At 41.7% G+C, this 17,307-nt stretch overlaps 1 protein-coding gene across 2 annotated transcripts in view; it reads left to right on the top strand.

The window, feature by feature from the left end:
- The window catches only part of LOC128685502 (nuclear distribution protein nudE-like 1-B), a 259,576-nt gene that overhangs the window by 146,220 nt on the left and 96,049 nt on the right, over nt 1-17,307 (top strand). The window lies entirely within an intron of this gene.

Genomic DNA, 17,307 nt, shown 5'->3' on the forward strand with positions numbered 1-17,307 from the left:
TACTAACATATGGTGAGTGAGTGAAGGCGCTAAGAATGTGTAAGAGGTGTATGTGGGACGGCGATGGATGAGGGAGGTAAAGGGAAGGTATAAGATGGTATCCGATACCGACAAGTTTGTAAGGAACGCATGTACTGCACTAACACGTCTTATTTTCAGAAAAGAAAGAGGATGTAATCTTTTGTCAAGTCGACTCACGAAATCGCAATGACACTATTGCAAACAAACCATACCACAGGTGGGGTTTTATTGTCAAGTCTTTGGGGCAGGAAGAGGCTGATATTTCCTGGATGTTTGACACAGCCGGGCCGCCGCCTGGAGCTTCACATACCATTAGGCTGGTGGTGGTGATGGTGTCAGTTGGTTGCCCCAGAGCCACTATTCCTGCTCATCATTGTTGGCTGCAATTGTCATCTTAAATTGATGAGAGATGATAATTGGAGTCAGGTCGACCTTGATGGCTGGCAGATTGCTGTGGGTAGAGGAAGTGGAGAATTTAAAGACTAGTTATTAGTCTGTGAGCGAAGGAGTGTTTAATAGTATAGTTGTACGAATGTGATGTGTAATGTTTTTCCTGTACTGGCGGATGATGAACACTGGGCTCCTGGTGACTCAGTTTACCGCAATAATGAGGCTCACGCAGACACCGTTAAGTGTCTCCGTTATTGTTTATATAACTTCAGTTTACAATCTGCGATTTGCGTAGTGTGATTGTGAAGTCATTTTCTATAATGAAGCAATGGGGGTGGAAGTGGTTGTGCCACTTTGGCTGACCTTGAGATCATGAGAGCAACACAACTTTCTCACATTTAATGAACTGGGTGGAGTGTTTGTGTGACAGCGCTAGTCAGTAGTAACTCCGGTCACCACCTTCCAACCTCTACACATGTTTAATGTGCTGGGTTTCTCCCAGGTGGCAGTAGTGCAAGAATGGTATATAATACCGACAAGATGAAATTAACACACATGTGCAACATCTGGGTATCTTTATTGTAGACGTTTTGCCATCCAGTGGCTTTATCAATACAAATTCCAGGACATAACTTGAAGACAGTAGGGCTATATACAGAAAGATGAGGTAATCAGTCCCTCAACCTAGGAGTAGGTGCGAAGAGCACCATAGTCGTGGAGATTCTGAAGCAGAAGCAAGGAGCCTGGCGCTTATATACTAACGTCAGGTCAGGGTATTATATACCATTCTTGCACAACTTGTCAGACACTGCAACATCATGGAATCTTGATTCTGAGGACATGTACATAACCTTCACGACTACGACAACTACTACTACAACTAACCCATCTCTTTGGGAAGGACCTACTTCCACTGGGGAATCCCGCCTACCAGTGACTGCCCTCATCTGCTACCCCTGACCTGACGTTAGTATATAAGCGCCAGGCTCCTTGCTTCTGCTTCAGAATCTCCACGACTATGGTGCTCTTCGCACCTACTCCTAGGTTGAGGGACTGATTACCTCATCTTTCTGTATATAGCCCTACTGTCTTCAAGTTATGTCCTGGAATTTGTATTGATAAAGCCACTGGATGGCGAAACGTCTACAATAAAGATACCCAGATGTTGCACATGTCTTAATTTCATCAGTAGTGCGGTAGTTTCCGCCCTCAAACATCCCTCCACTCCGTTGGACATAAACATCGCTTTTGCCGAGGGAAGTAAATTTAATAGTATGAAGACGTATTCCATGCATTAGTAATATAGTTTGATGCAGGTATATGATGGAAGGGAATAATAGTTTATATATAAAGAATCGCGGGTTACAGCCATCTCGGCTGGCTTGAATATCTACCATATACCTTCAGAGTATGGGAAGGAAAAGATGTTTTTCCTGTTCGCGTTACCAGACTGTTTTTGTTCCTAAAATTAAATTACCATATATGTATGTATGTAGAAATACCCTGATTTTCCAACAATTGTCGATAAGTGAAACAAAGGGCAGAGTAGTCATTGAACGGAGCACTTCAGAACGTAGTAATACGAGGGTACAATATATCGACAGTATATAAACAAGACAATTTTATTAATAAAGTTTCGTCCACACAGGACTCGTCTGTCCCCGGTGAACCAAGCGTCTTTATTAAAAAAAAATTTCTCCAAATCCTTCCATTGTGTTATATACTTAAGAACCTAAGAATAGAGCACTGCAGTATGCGTACTGGCCCATGCTATGATAGTCTTCACACTTCAGAGATACTTTGGACAGCTTTAAAATTATGCCAGTAAGCTTACTGCAGTGCTGTTCTTTTTTTTATGTTTTCGAATAAAATTTCAGGCGTCGTCTTAGTTTCTTCTTAAAAGTGTGGATTATTTGTGAACTTAAGTTTTCATGTACACAAACCTACCTTGAACTCCCAGTAGCGTGTTGACATGTCTCTGGGCGCGAGTTACTACCACTCGCCTCTTATTAATAATTCTCACGACTATTTTTTGAATTAGATTTTTCTGTTGATATTCTATATTGATAAGACCCCTCAAGGAAGGTTCCTTGATGTTGGTGAGGGGGTCTTGATTTAGGGAATTGGATCTGTGCTCCAGTTCCCCGAATTAAGCCTGAATGCCTTCCACATCCCCCCCCCCCCCAGGCGCTGTATAATCCTCCGGGTTTAGCGCTTCCCCTTGATTATAATAATAATAATAATATTGATAAGAGTAAAGTTTCATTCAGGTCGACCTAGCTCTAATTACCATCTCTTATGAATTAAAGATGACCACTCTGGCCATCTGTAAGATAAGCCGGAAGGGTGGCTCCAGTGCAGCCAGCTGTCACAGTCAGCTTATACGATGTGCCTGGCTGTGGCGCAGCTGTGTATTACATGCAGGAAACATCAACCTCTTCTTGCTTAAGGGGTTGACTAATAGATTACATCCCCCCATCACCCTCCCAGCCACCATCCAACCATCGTCCTACATCCACCTTTTCGACTTTTTAGTTCCCTCACCCACCTTATGTTATCAGCATAGGATTCAGGTTAGATTTATAATGAATACGAGAAAACAACGGTTTGGCAGTAGTTATAGAGGAGCGGAACGTCCTTAAAGTTGCTAATAATTAAGAAGCGTCCTTGATGTTGCTAATTAAGAAGCGTCCTTGATGTTAATAATTAAGAAGCGTCCTTGATGTTTCTAATTAAGAAGCGTTCTTGATGCTAATAATTAAGAAGCGTTCTTGATGTTGTTAATTAAACGTCCTTGATGTTGCTAATAGTTAAGAAGCGTCCTTGACGTTGCTAATAATTAAGAAGCGTCCTTGATGTTGCTAATAATTAAACGTCCTTGAAGTTGCTAATAGTTAAGAAGCGTCCTTGAAGTTGCTAATAGTTAAGGTATCCCTGAAAATGTTAAATAGTGAGTGGTTGAGTGTGCCTAACCTGAGTCAGTATGCCTACTGCAGTGTTCCTCTGGTTTTAGGTTTTGAAATTACATGACCATTTGTTCCAACGTTTTCAAACTATATTAAAACATTCGCATCCGTAGTAGTGGCACACCTGTAGCAACGTACACCAATGGTTGATTCCTTCCACGTTCTTGCCATAAAGCTGAGACCACTTTTATAACGTGACAGGAGAGAGGATTTCAACGTACGTTATAATAGGGCGGTGAGTTTTGAGAGTGCGACTGCAACAAGGCTTTTTCAAAACAAAAAGTTCTGCGCACGTGAACCGAACCTCTAATGCGGAGGCCATAACTGTGCAGACGTTATCCTCTTATGTCTTAGACTCTACGATAATTCTCGCTGTTCCCTACCGAGGTCACAGGTCGTGTGTGACGAGGTTGTACTGAAGTGTCTCCTTTGTTTCTACTCTGTGAAATACTGCAAAATATAAATAATAGGTAAAGGCCACCTAAAGCAATGTATTGGGGGCGAAGTGGAGCATCATTAGCGATGTTACGTATGATACCCATTGTATATATATGACTGTGCTGTTCCTCTACTCTTTGACGCTTGATAAACTGGTTATCTCTATCAGGTTCACACTCAGAGCAAATTACCAGAATATAAAAGACAAAAGTGGCAGCAAAATAGTAGCAAACTATAAATCGATAGCGCTGACATTCCACGTAATAAAAATCTGTGAAAAAGTTTTAGGAAGCAAGCTCACAAAATTTGCGCAAGCCAAGGCTGCTAGCATGGGCTTACAGCGGGTGGCTCTTGACTCTCGCAATTACCGGACCATTATGACATGGTCTGGGATGCACGGGAAAACAAACAAAATACGGATGTAGTATATACACTTTGCCAAAGCTTTGACAAGTGCGATTATGGTGTAATAGCTCACAAAATGCGTGCAGAAGTAATTGGAAAATTGGGCAGATGAATGTTTAATTTCCTGATGAATAGGACTCGGTGTAAGTGAAATCAGAGGCTGCCATAGTGAGAAGCTCTGTTCCCCAAGGCACAGTATTTGCCTCTGTTCTTTCTCATTCTCATATCTGACGTAGAAATATAAATCATAATACTATATCATTCTTTACAGACGATACTAGAATCTGTATGACAATCGCTTCCACTGAGGAAACTGCAAACCTCCAAGCTGACAAACTGTTTTCCAGTGGGCCACTGACACCTTGTTGTTCATTGAGGGCATGATTCAGTTATTCACTTATGGAAAAATTAGGGATACAAAAACTAAATATAAAATAAACTAATCACTCGGTAGAGTGTAAGACTAATGGGAGAGACCTAGGAGTGATCATGTCAGATCAGCTCGCATTCAAGGATCACAAGTGTCACATCACTAGTGCAAGGAAAGTGATAGACTGGATAACTAGAACCTTCAGAAGAAAAGATGCTAAGCCAGTGATACTAATGTCATTTGTTCTCTTGAGGCTAGAGTACTACTGTACTCTGACAGCTCCGAAGAATATGCAGAGAATACCTTCACTGCTAGTATAGATTAAGTTAAGCAACAGAATTACTGGAAACGTTTGAAGTCCCTCGACCTGTACTTAGAACGTAGGCGAGAGTGGTGCATTATAATCTACGCTGGAAAATTCTAGAGGGATTGGTCCAAAACTGTTTCCATGGAAATAAGAGGCTTGGCAGATGGTGCAAAATAACCCTAAATAAAAGCAGGGGTGCATTGAATATACTTAGGGAAAAACTCAACTAGTTTGAGGGGACGAAAACTTTTCAACGTTCTCTTTATACTTAAGTAGAATTATCGACACCCCTGCCTGTCTTCAAGGAGGAACTGAACAAGTTTCTTAAGTGCATACATTGGGCTTCGTGCTATTAGCATTATCAACCTGGTTGATCAGGTCATCCATCGGGTGGCCTGGTCTGGGACTGGGCCGCGAGTGCGTTGATCTTCGGAAGACTCTCCAGGTAGCTCTGGTAAGAGCATTTTATTAGAGAAGTTTTCGCTCCTGAGGGCTTTGTCAGTTCCAGAACCGAAACTTATCCTAATGTTCTGGTGGTGCAAAAGTGTCTTTATAGTTACATTGTGTAGGTATACAAATGCAGTACCAGGTTCCTGCAGATAGTACCAGAATAATTCTAACCTGATTTTGCCCTCAAACTGACGCAGTTTATAACTTGAGATTTGAGCTGAACCTTTGTGACGAGTATATTTCTGTTATATGATTGAGATGTCAGGGGACCTGCCAAGTGAGGAGAGAGGTGCGTGCTGAGGAACATGCTAGCCAGGAGTCCTGCCAGTTGGTCTTGATGCTGGCTGATGGTGTCTGTGGTACGAGTGCCTGTTCTAGGTCTTGTCTTCTCGTCCTGTCTTTCTCGATAAATATGCATGTAAGGTACACTGGTCATTAATTACAAATATGCACACAGTTCCTCCCTGGGAGAGAGGCTTGACAGACTATCTAAAATATCCCTAATGAAAACCAGACGTAAATGAGTGTATAGGGGAAATGAGTGTGTGGGATGTGAGGGGTGCAGTGAGTGTGGCGTGTGGGTTAGTACTTGCGTGAATGGTAGTCATTGACTGTGCGGTATGTAATTTGCTCTTTGAAACAGGAGGCCAGGAAACCTCGCTCCTTGTGCTGGCACTGCAACACCACTTTTGTTTGTGTCATTGTGGCTTTTAAAAAGTGCTGCAGAGTCCCTAGTTAACCTCTACTGTTTAACAGTTATGCAAATAAAAAATTGTCTAGTTTGCATCAAAATTATTGCTAAAAGCGCAAAGATCTAGACAACCAAGGAGCACTTTTGTGCGCATGTTGGCGCATGACACAAAATTCATTCCACTCGCGACAGTTTACTGATAATGACAAATATATTTTTTTCATTTTTTTTTTTCAAATCTTACCAGAAGATATCAGGAACACTGCTGGGACAAGTGTAGAAGCCTTCAGAGGAAACTGGACAAGTATCTTCAAGTGCCAGATCAACCAGGCTGTGATGGATAGGGGCAATGGGCCACCAGCAGCAACAGCCTGGTTGACCAGGCAAATACCAGACGAGCCTGGCACATGGCCGGGCTCAGAGAGTAGATAAACTCTCGAAACTCTTCAAAGGTATATCAAAGGTAAAGGTACCCCATCATACCCTCCACAAAGGAAGTGTTGATTCCAGCAATTTTCCCTTCCTTATCAAACTTCTACAGAAAGCAATGCAGAATGCTTAATTTCTTGTTGTCTGGGCATAGACATCAGTGTATGCTATCTTTAACATGGTAATAAAGTGGGTGCAGGGTTTTACTTGTCCTGCTAAGGTAAGAGATTGTCTCTTATTAACCCACCCTAGTTGCAACACTGGTCTCTTGCAAGGAAGCGGTGTGTCTGACACACGCTGGTCAGATGCTTCCAATTAGTGTTGATGTGGAAGCAAGCAAGATGCCATTGCCCTTTCTGAAAGGGTCATCCCTCAGGGCTGAAAGGGGCTGAAACCCCCCATCCTGGAAAAATTTCTCCACACGGGGGGCGGCGGAGGTTCTCCTTAGGTGAACTATTCATCACTTAGTATTAATTTGATTTTTTCACTCGCCACCACTGCTGCTTGTCTTTTCTGAACAGCTTTAGTCTGGGGTTTCTGGAGAATCACTACATTTGTTTTCAACACTGTAATTCTAACGGCACTAATTTATCTGTTGTCCGCTTATTCACTACACCTTCATTCAAAACATCGACTGTCTTAATGATTCCATTTGCATCAGGATATATGGTCACAATTTTTCCAAGCTGCCATTGGGACTTTGGATAATCATTGTCAGTAATCACTGTTACCAGGTCTCAAGGACTTAAAAATTTCAGGAACACCAGCTCCACAGAAGTATTCTCTCAATGAGGTGAGAGTCTTCTTGCCAGATCTTCTCCCAACGTTAAATCACTTTATTATGGTGTTTGAATTTACGTCTGAGTTGCTCAGGTTCGAAATAAGTAGGATCCTCTATGATTTCTTTATCATTCATGGGAGGAACAGGTTTGAGCCTTCTGTCATGGAGTAACTGAGATGGACTTAACACTTCTAAATTGTCCAGCTAAGGTAAGAGATTAATACTCTCTCATCAACCCACCCTAGTTGCAACACTGGTATCATGCAAGGAAGTGGTGTGTCTGACACACGCTGGTCAGATGCTTCCAATTAGTGTTGATGCGGAAACAAGCAAGACGCTATTGGCCTTTCTGAGAGGGTCGTCCCTCAGGGCTGAAAGGGGTTGATACCCCCCATCCTGGAGAAATTTCTCCACATAAGTGGATAAATTTGAACCAAAAAGTCCGAGCTCCGACCATCGGTTTTCAAGAATTAAATAATGCACAGTGGAACTTAAAGCAGTATCTTCTCTTAATGTAGCAGTGTAAAAGGTATACTGCTTGCCATGGTCATTTTGTGGATTAATATACTCTACTGTCTGGATGTCAGGGTTTTAGGAACACATCTTCGGTCATTTTATCTTGGGCAAATGAATAACTTGCCTAGCAGACAGGTAAGGTGGCTAAGCGTTTTATCTTCTCTTGGACTAGCTTGGTTTCCAAACGCCTATGTGCGGATGATTTTTTCCACTTGGGTGTCCCTAGGATATGTATGTGCTCAGCCTTTGTCTGTCTTTAGTGGAGAAGGCGGTGAGAGCCAGTAGCAAAGAGAGTAGCAGTGACCTGATGGTATACACCGGGTACAAAAAAAAAAAAAATATCGCGAGTGCCTTGTGGTTAGCGTCGCAACCAATCCTCAAATTGTCTGCTATTCCTGAGAAAATGTATGCTCGAAATGGTATGGTATTCCCCTGCTGCCAGACGGATAGTCCTTTTTTTTCTGATATAGACCGACATGTAAACCATAGTACCGTTTCTTCTTTTGCAGACGATACTGGAATCTGCACAAGTGTCATTCAGTGAAATCAGGGCAAATCTCCAAGCAGATATAAAAAAAAAAAAGTTTCCAGTGGGCCACGGAAAAATTTTTCAAAGAGGAGAAATTTCAGTTACTCCATTATGGAAAACTTGGGTAATAATAGCTAGAACGGAGTACACTACAGACTCGAAACACACAGTAGAGCGAAAAACTAATGTGATGGATTTGGGAGTTTCTATAAGAGGATCTCACCTTCAAGAATCACAACAATGTTACTATCACGTCTGCGAGGAAAATGATGGATAATGAAAACCTTCAAAACAAGGGATGCCAAGCCAATGATGATACTCTTAAGTCACTAGTTCTCTCCAAGCTGGAATACCGCTGGACATTAACAGCTCCAGTCAAGGCAGGTGAAATTGCAGATCTAGAGGATGTATAGAAAACCTTCACTGCGTATATCAGTTCAGTCAAACACCTTAATTACTGGAACGTTTAAGTCCCTTGACCGGTACTCCCTGGGACACGGGTGAGAAAGACGTACCATATTCTACACCTGCAAAATCCTAGATGGACTGGCCCTAAATGTGCACACAGTAATCTACGAAAGGAAAAGACTACGCAAACAGTGCTACATACCCCCAGTGAAAAGCTGGGGTGCATGAGTACTACACCAAGAGAAAACGCAACAGTGTCCGGGGGCCCAAGATTATCCAGCAGCTTTCCATCATACATAAGGGGAATTGGCTCTTCTCATGAGGGAACTGGATAGATACCTAAAATCAGTGCGCGATCCGCCGGGTTGCGACTCCCACGCTGGATTGCGTGTTACCAGCAGTACCAGCCTGGTTGATCAGGCCCTGATTCACCAGGAGGCCTGGTCGGGGACCGGGTCGGAGGAGCATTGACCCCCGGAACAATCTCCTGGTAGATATGGCGTACTCTAACCTGAAAGAAAAAAAATATTAATTTCGAGCATGCAGAAATCCACAGTGTAATTCGTCAAATAATGCACGCTCTGATTTGAGAAGTGTGGTGACCCTTGGCAAGGTCACTCAAGGTACTGTGACTCTGAGGCTGGGGTTACCAGGTATGTGTACAGTATCGTTCCAAGACTCAAGAAATCGTAATGACACGATTGTAAATAAACCATACCACGGGCGGGGATAGAACCCGCGATCAGGGAGTGTCAGAACTCCAGACCGTCGCGTCAGCCACTGGACCAGCTAGCCACAATAAGATTCGTCAAACTAGGTATATTTTTACACCATAGGAAGGTTAGCATAGGCACCACTGTGACCACAAATGCAAGTTTTTACAGACGAATCTCCAGCTAGTGTGGCCGTGACGAACTCTAGCTCAAGTCCCCTCAAAGGCATTAACATGGCCCAGTGGCTAACGCGGCAGTCTGGAGTTTTGAGACACACTGATCGCGGGTTCTATCCCCACCCGTGATATGGATCGTTCCAATTTTAGTATATGTACTGCCGAAGCAAGTACATACGTACACAGCGTTACCCACTTGAGGTCGACCTCTTGTGCATGCCTTTTCTTTTTTTTTTTTTTTTTTTTACTATTATAGTCGTAGCCTGCTACATGTTCCATTCATACTGTGTGTCCTATCAACTGGCGAAGTGCTAGATCGTCAAAGTTGTAAAATTCACCAGTAAAGAGTAACTGAGCAGATGTTTAATAATTCAGTGACGAAAGTTGAGCAGATGATCCTCCCTCCCTCCCCTTTTTACCCTCTTTACAAATTATTTTCAAACTAGTGGTAGTAGTGGTGTATTTAGGTATGTCGTAATACCCCTCCCGAGCTTTCGTACACTTAAGTGTGTCCAAGTTAGTGTTTTTTCTTACTGTACTGATTCATGTAGACAAAGACGCGAAGATTTACTAGTGTGACTTTACAAGCTGCGTGAGAAACACTTGTGTTGGAAACAGGTTATATGATTGTGTGTTGGGGCCGATGTAATTTTGATTCTCACACTCGGTAATTGTTGGAAACAAGCTGTTACGCTGTGATCCTTTATACTCGATGAAAGGCTCTGGATCCAGGGAATTGGACAAAATCTCCACTCCTTGAATTTAGCGACTCCCCGTAAATATCATATGCTCAGCACACTGTAGCATAACATTTATTTAGTAATGATGGTCAGGTGTTGTTGACCTGTCAGCGATGGACGGACAAATTAGTACAAGTTAGGTCGGAGGTATGGTATACTAGGAGGACCGGATATAAGGAAACGATGATATCCCTGTTGAGGTTTACATGTCATTGTTTACTCGTCTAGCATCGAAAACGGACTCGTAGAATTGGTAAAGCTTTGTCAGTCCTACAAAATTTGATTGGATTTTTTAATGAAATTGTGTAAAGTCATGTTTACGCTTTTTTGTGTATAAATTTTTGGTTGGTCTTTAAAAAAAAAAAGATTCAGTGAAGAAGTGGCCTGAAAAAAGTTTCCCCATTACCAACGTCAGTTATAAAATCCTATGGTTGGTTAAGCACATTGCTCTTGTCTTGTTGGTGTAGGTGAGGGTGGAGCCTGCTTACTGAGCACACACAAGAATCAAACCAAGCGCCCACACACTGTACATACCTTTGTTCATGTAACATGTGTTTAAGACACGTCACACAGGTAGCCGGGCAGTCGTACACACTTGAGTTCCTCTTGAAGGTCTGGTGGACCATCACGGGCTCGTGAGTTTTTGCGAGTTCACATGACAATTACAACGGTGTTCAACGCTCACTAACATTGCCACTTACCCACGGTTATCGTAACCTGTATTACATGTTATCTATGTAAGGGGGTTATAAAATAGAATTTACAAAAGTAGCATGCACCGAGAACACAGCCAACCTTATCTCTCAAACAGGTAGTGCCTGATATGTGGAAGATGGCTAATGTAATTCCTATTTTTAAATCGGGGGATAAGTCGTTATCGTCGAATTACCGCCAAATAAGCCTGACCTCGATTGTAGGCAAATTGCTAGTCAATTATAGCTGAGATTAAAAGAAGCTATCTGGATAATCATAATCTGATTAAACTTTCTTCAGTAAAGCTTTTGAAGCTGTTGATCACGATAAAAAAATTGATATTATTTACTTAGCACCAAAGACTTAAAGTGGCAGCTCATGGCATTCAAGGAAAAGTGCTCTCATGGATCCAAAGACTTAGTGGCAGCTCATGGCATTCAAGGAAAAGTGCTCATGGATCGAGTCATGGCTCACAGACAGGAAGCAGTGTGTCCATAAATGGGGTTAAATCCGAGTGGGGATCTATAACAAGTGGCGTTCCACAGGGATCAGTCTTAGGCCCGTCGTTGTTTATAATATATGTCAATGATCTTGATGAAGGAATTACTAGTGAAATGAGCAAATTCGCAGATGACACAAAGATAGGTAGGATAATTGATTCAAACGTAGATATCAGGGAACTTATGGAGGATTTAGACAAACTCAATACCTGGTCAGAAAAGTGGCAGATGCAGTTCAATGTAGATAAATGCAAGGTTCTGAAGCTCGGGAGTGTCCACAACCCTAGCACTTATAAGAACAAAGAAAGGAGGAACACTGCAGCAGGCCTGTTGGCCCATACTTGGCAGGGACTTCACAATCCATTCCACTAACAAAACATTTGCCCAACCCAATTTTCAATGCCACCCAAGAAACTAGCTCCGATAACTCTCTTCACTCCCATATGCAACTCTCAAATCCAACCCCTCACTCGTGTATTTATCCAACCTATATTTGAAACTACCCAAGGTTTTAGCCTCAATAGCCCAACTAGGTAGACTATTCCACTCATTAACTAACCTATTTCCAAAACAATACTTTCCTACATCCTTTTTAAATCTAAACTTGTCTATTTTGAATCCATTACTGCGGGTTCTCTCCTGGAGAGATATCCTCAAGACCTTACTAATATCCCCTTTATTAATACCCGTCTTCCACTTATACACTTCGATCATGTCTCCCCTCATGCTTCGTTTAACAAGTGAATGTAATTTAAGGGTCTTCAATCTTTCTTCATAAGGAAGATTTCTAATGTTATGTATTAATTTAGTCATTTTAAGCTGAATGTTTTCTAGCGAATTTATGTCCATTCTGTAATATGGAGACCAGAACTGAGCTGCATAATCTAGGTGAGGCCTTACTAAAGATGTATAACCGCTGGACTTCTGTTGCTTACACTTCTTGATATATATCCCAGCAATCAATTTGCCTTATTACGCACGCTTAGGCACTGTTGTCTTGGTTTAAGATTGCTGCTTACCATAACCCTCAAATCCTTTTCGCAGTCTGTATGGCAAAGTTCTACATTATTTAACTTACAAGTGCTAGGTTGTGGACGCTCCCGAGCTTCAGAACCTTGCATTTATCTACATCGAACTGCATCTGCCACTTTTCTGACCAAGAATTGAGTTTGTCTAAATCCTCCTGAAGTTCCCTGATATCTACGTTTGAATCAATTATCCTACCTATCTTTGTGTCATCGGCGAATTTGTTCATTTCACTAGTAATTCCCTCAAGATCATTGATATATATTATAAACAACGGGACCAAGACTGATCCCTGTGGAACGCCACTTGGCACAGATCCCCACTCGGATTTAATCCCATTTATGGAAACTCTGCTTCCTGTCTGTGAGCCATGACTCGATCCACGAGAGCACTTTTCCCCCAATGCCATGAGATGCCACTTTATTTAACAGTCTTTGGTGCGGAACTCTATCAAAAGCCTTACTAAAATCTAAGTAAATAATATCAAATTCTTCATCGTGATCAACAGCCTCAAAAGCTTTACTGAAGAAAGTTAATAAATTAGTTAGACAAGAACGGCCTCTCGTGAATCCATGCTGAGTATCATTAATCAAGCTATGCTTATCGAGATGGCTTCTTATAATCTCAGCTATAATTGACTCTAGTAATTTGCCTACAATTGAGGTCAGGCTTATTGGGCGGTAATTTGACGGTAACGACTTGTCCCCTGTTTTAAAAATAGGAATTACAATAGACATCTTCCACATATCAGACACTACACCTGTATGAGGAGATAAATTAAAAATATTAGTTAATTGTTCACAGAGTTCCATTTTGCATTCCTTAAGAACCCTTGAAAAAAGCTCATTAGGACCCCTCGACTTATTTTGCTTCAGTCGGTCTATTTGTTTCATAACCATTTCACTAGTGACTGTGATGTATTGTTAGTGTCTTCCTGTGTAAAAACCGAGAGAAAATTATTTAAAATCGAAAACATTTCATTCTTTGTCAGTAAGATGCTCATAGACACATGTGCAACATCTGGATATCTTTATTGTAGACTTTTCGCTATCCAATGGCTTTATCAATACAAATTCCAGGACATAACTTGAAGATAGTAGAACTATGTACAGAAGATGAGGTAATCAGTCCCTCAATCTAGGAGTAGGTGCGAAGAGCACCGTAGTCCTAGGTTGAGGGACTGATTACCTCATCTTCTGTACATAGTTTTACTATCAAGTTATGTCCTGGAATTTGTATTGATAAAGCCACTGGATGGCGAAACGTCTACAATAAAGATATCCAGATGTTGCACATGTCTTAATTTCATCTTGTCGGTATTGTATACCATTCTTGTACAACAAGATGCCCATAGTTATTTTTAAGGGGACCTATCTTGTCTAACTTTTGTTCTATACACCTGGAAAAAACTTTTCGGGTTAGTTTTCGAATCCCTAGCAACTTTAATTTCAGTCTCTCTTAGCTTTTCTTATCCCCTTTTTAACGTCCCTCTTAATCTCAGTATACTGATTCATAAGATGACCCTCACCTCTTTTGATACGCCTATAAATTCCTTTCTTATTCCCTAGTAGATATTTCAGCCTATTATTCATCCATTTTGGGTCATTTCTATTTGATCTAATTTCTTTATATGGGATAAACGTTCTTTGAGCAGCATGTATGGTGTTCAGAAAATTGTCATATTGATAGCTCTCTTCGTTACCCCAGTCAACAGATAAGTGTTCTCTAAGCCCATTGTAATCTGCTAAGCGAAAATCTGGAACCGTTACTGAGTTGTCCCTATCATCATACTTCCATTCTATGCTAAAGGTAATTGATTTGTGATCGCTTGTGCCGAGTTCCTCATTAATTTTTAAATTATTAACAATGGTTTCCTTGGTCGCCAGAACCAAATCAAGGTTATTTTCCCTTGTAGGTCCTGTCACAAACTGCTTCAAAAAACATTCCTGAACTACTTCTAAGAAGTCATTTGATTCTAAATTCCCAGTCAAGAAATTCCAATCAATGTGACTAAAGTTAGTCCCCTAGAATTACATTATCGTGCCTTGTGGCCTTAACAATTTCCTCCCACAGTAATTTCCCTTGGTCCCTATCTAAGTTTGGGGGACGGTATATCACTCCTAGAATCAATTTTTTATGCCCCTCTGAAAATTCTATCCAGACACTCTGTATGTGTTACCTCAGACTTAATACCCGTTTTTATGCAACAGTTCAAGCGATCTCGGACATACAGTGCCACCCCACCTCCCTTACCGATATTTCTATCTACTTGGAACAATTTAAAACCCTGAATGTGACATTCCGAAGGCATGTCCCGACTTTTGGAATTAAACCATGTCTCAGTGATTGCAAACACATCGATGTTACCTGCACTAGCAATTAATCTCAACTCATCCATCTTATTCCTAGCACTACGGCTATTAGCGTAATATAATTTTAAAGACCCTCCTTTCTCTTTACCCTTCCTACTCATATCTGTTTTTTCACTAAACCTATTACTGCCCTTGTTGCCTAGTGCCATTGGCTTCCCAATATCCACCTCATTCTTCCTATTACTAGTTCCCCTAGAACTCATAGTATTACTAAACTGGGACTTCACTGTATTCTCGCCAAAACCCATACCACTATCTATTCCTAGTTTAAAGCCCTAACAGCTCCCTCCACTGCAGTTGCCAGTGCCCCCACCCGAGACCTAGATAAGTGAAACCTATCCCTGGCATACATGTCATTTCTGCCATAGAGGTCCCAGTTGTCAGTGAATGTTACCGTATTTTCCTTAGTGTTTGTCCATCCAGCAATTGACACCAATTGCCCTGGACAACCATTCATTTCCAACTCCTCTCCTTGGCAAAATACCACATATGACAGGGTTCCCACCCTTCTTTCTAATTATCTCTATTGCTGACCTATACCTGCTAATCAGGTCCTCACTCCTACGTCTGCCAACATCGTTGCCTCCCGCACTGAGGCAGATAATAGGATTGCTCCCATTACCTTTCATGAGGTCGTTCAGACGGCTAACAATATCCCCCATCCCAGCCCCAGGAAAACATACCCTGTGCCTCCTCTTCCTGTCCCTAAGACAAAAGGCCCTATCCATAAACTTAACCTGACTGTCTCCAACTAAAACAATGTTCTTACCTTCATTCGTGGAATTTGTCGTGACGTTCTTGGTCTTCGTTGGGGTACCAAGGGATGTCTCACTCGTTTGTCAATGCTCCCTTGGTGCTCGTTGTGACGTTCCCAGTAGACAACCCACATTCGTCTGGTAGAACCGGATTACGGTGTTGTACACAGGCATTCCTTGGATCGTCAGACCTGCTTGCGTATTGGTGTTCTGAAATACGTGTTTGGAGGTCTCTTGATGTTTCGCCCACGTATAATTTGCTGCAGTCATTACAAGGGATTATGTATACCCCTGCAGAGGATGGAAGCTTGTCCTGTCTATTACTGGTAATGCCCTTGATGACCGTGGCTGTGGAGGTAGATACTGGAATGAGGTATTGGAAAAGATGTTGGAAACGTGTTTGGCAATGGAGTCGGTGGGGAGGACTATGCATCTTTTCTCGGCAGTGTCTTCTCTGGGTGTGTTGAAGATGTTTAATGCCCGTCGTCTGCAGTCTTTGATGAAGTGACGAGGATAGTGAAGTTTGGGAAATAGTTATTCAATTATAGTGCAATCTTCCTCATTGCTGTAGATTCTGAGTGCGCCCAGGAAAATGTCTATAATTACACCGTTTAGTTTTAGTGTCGTGGTGAGAGTAGAAGTGGAGAAGATCGTTTTGGTTGGTGGGTTTTCGATAGACATTAAAACGAAGTTCATGGTCAATTTTGAAGAGAAGAACATCAAGGAAAGGAAGTGTGTTGTCGACTTCAAGTGTGAACTGGATTGAGGGCTCGACCCGTGTGGGCGAAACGTTGTCAATAAAGGATCACATTATATTGCGTGTGTGTTTATATTTCCATTGTTTCGGCATTTTATACCATTTATTTCCATACCCAAGAGTTGCACATGTCTAATTTATCAAAACTAAATCTGTTAGACCACGTCAGATATTATGATCGTTAAGGACAAATTTAAGTTATTGTGGAACTGAAATTTTTAACACTAGTGTAAAGTACAAAACTTACTACCTATGAAGCGATAGAGGATTGTATGGGGTTTTAGCCATTTCGAAAAATCTTGTGGAATACAGGCAAAAAATTTAAACCATTTGCGCGGAAAATAACGGTAGGGCTATAGTTCTCAATCTGCAATGTGATGTTAGTCCTTACGAGAGTTGGAGGCACGACTTCGTACAGCAAGTATACGGAGCTTTTTAAATAAGCATATTGGGTCCAAGACTTTCAAATACAAGACAAATTACAGACTCCTAACTGTCTTCAAGAGGAAACTACACACATTCTTCTTAGGTAATTAGCAGTCAATTTGACTGTTATATTTAGGTCGTAATGCGGTGCACGTTAGGTGACCCGATTATCAATCAGGAAGCTTGGTTGGAGACCGACCCGCGGGAGTGACGAGTCCCGAATGCATCAATAGGTAAACAGGAGCCCCTCACGTGTACATAACCTCTTTAATATTTGTGTTTGAAGTTGAAGGTATAGGCTGGGTTGGAGGGGGTGGTGGGTGCACACAGGTGTGCTCTGCGATAAGTGCTACATAAATGTCACTACATAACCATCCCTCTAACTCTGTTGGTTTATTCATCAGAGCCAACAACACATGATGCGTGTCGTATGGCTGGGGAAGAAGGG

This window comes from Cherax quadricarinatus, chromosome 8 (genome assembly GCF_038502225.1).
Source record: "Cherax quadricarinatus isolate ZL_2023a chromosome 8, ASM3850222v1, whole genome shotgun sequence".
NCBI classification, from domain to species: domain Eukaryota; kingdom Metazoa; phylum Arthropoda; class Malacostraca; order Decapoda; family Parastacidae; genus Cherax; species Cherax quadricarinatus.